The sequence below is a fragment of the Pollicipes pollicipes genome, unplaced genomic scaffold (genome assembly GCF_011947565.3).
Source record: "Pollicipes pollicipes isolate AB1234 unplaced genomic scaffold, Ppol_2.1 Scaffold_1600;HRSCAF=1878_pilon_pilon_pilon, whole genome shotgun sequence".
Classification (NCBI taxonomy): Eukaryota; Metazoa; Arthropoda; class Thecostraca; order Pollicipedomorpha; family Pollicipedidae; genus Pollicipes; species Pollicipes pollicipes.
The window spans coordinates 2,478,610-2,483,995 of record NW_023595962.1 but is presented as its reverse complement, the minus strand read 5'-3'; the positions used below and the strand labels follow the sequence as shown (position 1 = coordinate 2,483,995).

The 5,386-nt window shown below is 52.6% G+C and overlaps 1 non-coding gene across 1 annotated transcript; it reads right to left on the bottom strand.

Moving 5' to 3' along the window:
• Positions 1 to 5,056: 5,056 nt before the first annotated feature.
• Positions 5,057 to 5,130, bottom strand: TRNAR-CCG (transfer RNA arginine (anticodon CCG)). Its single transcript has one exon. It is a non-coding gene; the product is annotated as a tRNA-Arg (tRNA).
• Positions 5,131 to 5,386: the final 256 nt, after the last annotated feature.

Here is a 5,386-nt window from a genome sequence, read left to right as displayed (position 1 = left end):
GCAAAACTTGGGGCAACATTAGCTTAGCGCGCTATCCGTTGCAATTCGCGGATTTCGTCGGTGTAAAAAACCGCGCCGGTTCTTCGACCTGCGCCGACTACGGAGTTGCCTGCCACGGTCGGGCTTTCTTCTGCCGAGGGTCTTCGTCGGCAGAGGTCCACGTTACCGGGACTGATACAATTCGCCTGAGGCAATAGCACGCAATCGTTGTGGCTGTCGCTGTAGCCAACATTTGCGTTCCTGTATGCAAGTGGTCGTACGCTGTTAAGCGCAATGCAAACATTTGCCAACTGTCCCGCGTATCGGTGTGACGTGTCAATGCATTGGAGCCAGGACCCGTCAGGTTTGGGTGCGGAGTAACCTGTAGTGGTTGTCTCCCGAATCTGCTTGGGGATATTGTTGGGGCAGATTTTTGAGTAGCCGAACGCCACTCGATGTTTTATTCAAATCTGAATGCACGAAGCTTTTTTAAATTTCAGCATCATGATAATCGTAGCCAGTGAATAAGGCCTCGATGATGCAAGCTTTAGGTGGGATGTTAGAAATATGGCTAGCAAAACCAGCGCTGGGGGGGGGGAGGGGGGCAAGCCAACACTGGGGTGTGGGGAAGGGCAAAAGAACGCAAACCGTCACCGATTCTTTCCTATGTTTGTTGCGCTAAGCCTGCATCCGATTCCGGCCACAGAGGGCGCGCTCCAGCCCCTCAGCTAAAGCTGGGTCACAACTGCCCCGCGCAGGAGTTGGTGATTCCCGCGAGCGTGACTCGCGCCAGAAGTGGGATCACGTTGACTCCGAGGTCGACGACCGCCCTGGTCACAGCTGCTTCCGGCTCCAGGGCTCGATTCGCAACAGATTCCTCTCATCGGACACACCCGGAGCTAACCTGGAGCTAAACACCGAGAGCTAACATCGACCCACTTTGAGAGCTAGCCATGCCGTTGCCATGTGCCCCTCTTGACTATGCCCTCGGGACTGTCAGACTCGCGATTCTGCTCACAGGCTGTAAATTCATCGCTGCTGGCCCATAAATCAGCCTTTATTGCGTGAGATAAAATAGACTGATGATGTTTATGTCTGGCCGCCGTTCCGCCTATCTGCAGTTGGAAGATGCATTCGCGACGAGGGCTTGTAAAAGTGACAGACGGCTGCCGCGAGCGAGCGTGACGGCCGATCAACGAGCCAAGCAGACCAGCGAGCCGAGTGCGGCGAGTCAACCAGCGAGACGAGCATGGCGAGCAAACCAGCGAGCCGAGCGTGCAGGACAAACCAGCAAGCGGAGCGTGAGGGACAAACCAGCGAGCCGAGCGTGCGGACAAACCAGCGAGCCGAGAGTGAGCGACCGAACCAGCGAGCCGAGTGTGCGGGACAAACCAGCAAGCGGAGCGTGAGGGCAAACCAGTGAGCCGAACTTGCAGGACAAGCCAGCAAGCGGAGCGTGAGGGACAAACCAGCGAGCCGAGCGTGCGGGACGAACCAGCGAGCCGAGTGTACGGGACAAACCAGCGAGCCGAGCGTGAGCGACAAACCAGCAAGCGGAGCGTGAGGGGCAAACCAGCGAGCCGAGCGTGCGGGACAAACCAGCAAGCTGAGCATGCGGGACAAACCAGCAAGCGGAGCGTGAGGGGCAAGCCAGTGAGCCGAACGTGCAGGACAAACCAGCAAGCGGGGCGTGAGGGACAAACCAGCGAGCCGAGCGTGCGGGACGAACCAGCGAGCCGAGTGTACGGGACAAACCAGCGAGCCGAGCGTGAGCGACAAACCAGCAAGCGGAGCGTGAGGGGGCAAACCAGCGAGCTGAGCGTGCGGGACAAACCAGCAAGCGGGAGCGTGAGGGGCAAGCCAGCAAGCCAAGCAGATCAGTCAGTAGAGCTGATCAACCATCCGAGTAGGTCAGTTAGTCGAGCAGATCGACCATCCGAGCGAAGTGAGCTGCGCCCCCGGGGTCGCATGGCGAGGGCGAGCCGGCGGCCGCCGCGAGCTGACCCCCTGACCTCACCGCTCGCTGTGTCACGCCCGCGGCCCTGCTGAGACGCCTCAACACCCGGACATCCGCTGCTACGGTCTGACCCTGCAGATCAGCGCAAGATGCTGTACACTGCGCACAGTTTGTGCATACGGGCGCGCACTGTATTTTTATATTCACAAAAATGTGCATCTAAAATTGCGCTTGACGACACGACGCAGCGAAGTAATCGAGTCAGTGCGTTGAATCTGTTTTTTTTGTGACACACTGCGTCGGTATGGTAATGGTGATATGCAGATCAGTCACACACACCGATGGCTACGTTAATGTCAATTGCTGGTAGGCAGGGCAACTAAGCAGCCATGTCGTGTGGTGTGGAGCCTTCCATGGATTTGGCAGCCCGAGCTTCCATCCTGTTGTTTTGTAACCGATTAGCTTGTAGGTGGTGTGTAGAAACCACTAGAGCTGCCAGTTTTTATGGGACCCTAAAAACCCGTTTCGCTCCGTAGCTCAGAATTAAATAACGTCCCGCAGTAATTATTTTATGAAATGTCTGCACAAACCCGCAAGCGGTTTTTCCTAGGCCGCAAGCTGACACGTGGTTTAGAATCAGCGCCTGAGTGCTACAAATAGAAATGTTCCTAAGCGCTTACGATTGCATGAGCTTAAATTTAATCAAGGAAAAAAAACGGTGAATACCAACGGCATTCTTCGTAAGCATTTAACTGCTCATCCCCACCTTTAAGCTTGCATCTACAGCACATTAATGCAAGTTAAACATCAAGCACGGAATGATGGCATTGGGCGTCATCATACACTGCAAGTGCATTGACACACAAATTGAACATGGGAGTGCAGATACCTTGGCTGTTTGGGGTTCGCGGGGATGCCGCGAGAGGCCTTCGCCGAGACAGACATGGTCACCGGTACGGCGATGCGGGATAGGATCTCTGCAAACTACGAGGAGGCTCACTTCATGACTATGAGCAGACCACCGTCTTGACCCAGAGCAGGCATTAGTTCATAGAGAGGCCCCAACTGAGAGAGGCTCGAACTGAAAGAGGCCTATCTGAAAGAGGCACAGCTGACAGAGGCCCGTTGCGGAGAGGAGGCCCCAACTGAGAGGGGCTCCAGCTGAAAGAGGCTGTAGCTGAAAGAGGCCGATCTGAAAGAGGCCCCGCTGAAAGAGGCACAGCTGAGAGAGGCCCGTTGTAGAGAGGAGGCCCCAACTGAAAGGGGTCTCTAGAGGGAGGCCCGTTATAGAGAGGAGGCCCAAAAATGTCGGCATGTGACATGCAGACATAATAAATGGTTTTATGGAAGTGTATGAACTTTGGCATATTAATACGGTGTGATTAGACGGCTTTAATTGTGCTCCTTTACCTCCTCGGCGATCTTCTTTACGGTGGAGATCCACAACGAGTAATCGCGTACACACCCTCCAAATGGCTCGTTGTGCCATCTCTGCAATTTTTAGTATCAACTCGCATGAGAGCGGGGCCTGGACCACACGACGTTTGACATTATTTATAATTTTACGTGCACGCTGTACACACTTGCAGGGACGCAACCAGGATTTTCTTAAAGGGGGAAGGGGAGGGGAAGCGCAGGCCAGTGAAAATGCATCACCCTGAATATTCACTTTCTTTCAGGAGTCATCCACTGAGAAAAATGACAAAAAATGCAAGTCTAGGACGGGAGGACAGCCCTGCAGACCCGTACCCACCTCTTGGCTACGGCTGTGCCCACCTGTGAAATGCAGCATAGAATTGCTAATGATTCATGCCACTGAATGATGGTGCGAACATTCTGACTCTTTGGAAGAGCGGCAGTGATTATTCAACCGGTCAGGAAAAGTCACCTGTGTATGTTATCAGGCAAGTAGTCCAAAGTTTGTTCAGGATGAGGAGTGCAGATGTCAACTTTGTTTTATAAGATCCTGCGCATTTGGACAGAGTTCCTGCGAACCCGCCCCGTATTGAGGCGTAAAACTCTCGGCTCAGGGGGGGGGGGGGGGGGGGCACGGCCCTCTTGGTTCTCCCTTAGCTACGTCCCTGAATGTCATACAGCGCAAGGTCACCTTCCTGCTATCAAGTACGGCTGTGTCGGCATGGTGCTATAGGTCCTAGTCGGAAAGGGGAACGATGCTGCCATACACTTGCCGGCCCCATAAGTCCCCATAAACGTTCTACGTTCCGAGTTGTTATTAAGTTTTAAATAAGGTTTTATGGTTCACCATGAAATTTGAAATTCAAAACTTATCTGATCAGGGCGTGTTGGCCGAAATAAAGTAAACTTTGCGGTTTATATCTTTTTTTAAGTTTGTGTCTCCCGTCAAGGCTGTGCGGTATAATAATGTTGCTGCAAGTTGATAATAACCAATACAATTTTTTGGAACTAAATGTAGGACGAAAATTTTTTCAGACTCTGCCAGTTGATGGCAACATTCATCTGTTAGACCGTCAAAGGCTGGGAGGAGAACCAGGAAATTTGAGTTCCATCCCTCGCTTCTCCGGAACGCTTTCAAAAATGTACGTCGCACCGCCGTCGCGCCCCGCCAGGTGTTGGCTGATGCTCTGACTCTCTGGTCTGATGGACAGCGTTGCTGATTCTGAGTCCAGAGACTGCATACGGTCATCTGCAAATGCAGCTCGCACTTCTACCTGCGAGACTGAGTTGGCCGAAGGTGCTGCCCGCCATACTGTTCGGATCTCATATCATTCTTGCCTTAATCCCTCATGTCGGCGCTTAAACGTTTGTAAATGTATGTGAAGTGTGCAGCCTGCGCGGGTACTACAGAGAAACGAAAATGGCCGCCACCTGCAGTTTCGCAAAATGAGTTGTTGGTGAGCAGAGCTGAGCAATGGAAAATAACACAAACCACGGTATTCCCGGCGGATTGGGCCCAATTTCTGTTTAAAGTCGTGGGCTCGAGCCCAAGCTGTAGGTGAACAGGGAACAACAACCCAGAAATCTTAAGGAATAATCTTAAGGCTCCGTTTCGCACATTACGCTTATCGGAAAACCGGTAATGTGTTTAGTTAGTCGGTAGCTGGCAACTACACACAATCGGTAGGAATTGTGAAAAATGTTCGAACCCTGGCAGGACTCGAACCTGCAGTCTCCGGATTCGGAATCCGACGCCTTATCCATTAGGCCACAGGGCCGTGAGAGCATCACGCTGTTATAGTATTATCGCCTGTACATGGAATGTCCTGATACCCAGCACGTGGTATTTTACTCATGATTCCATTCCGTCTTTACACAGAAATTATCAGGTTCTTAATAACACAATCGTCGGTAGCACATCACCCAACTCCAGTAGCAAGCGGAGAAGGCGGGTCTCGCCCTTCCTTTAGACCAGGAAAAGAGCGGGACTTTGGGAACGAGTTCCAATATCGACTCGATTTCCCAGCTCGCATT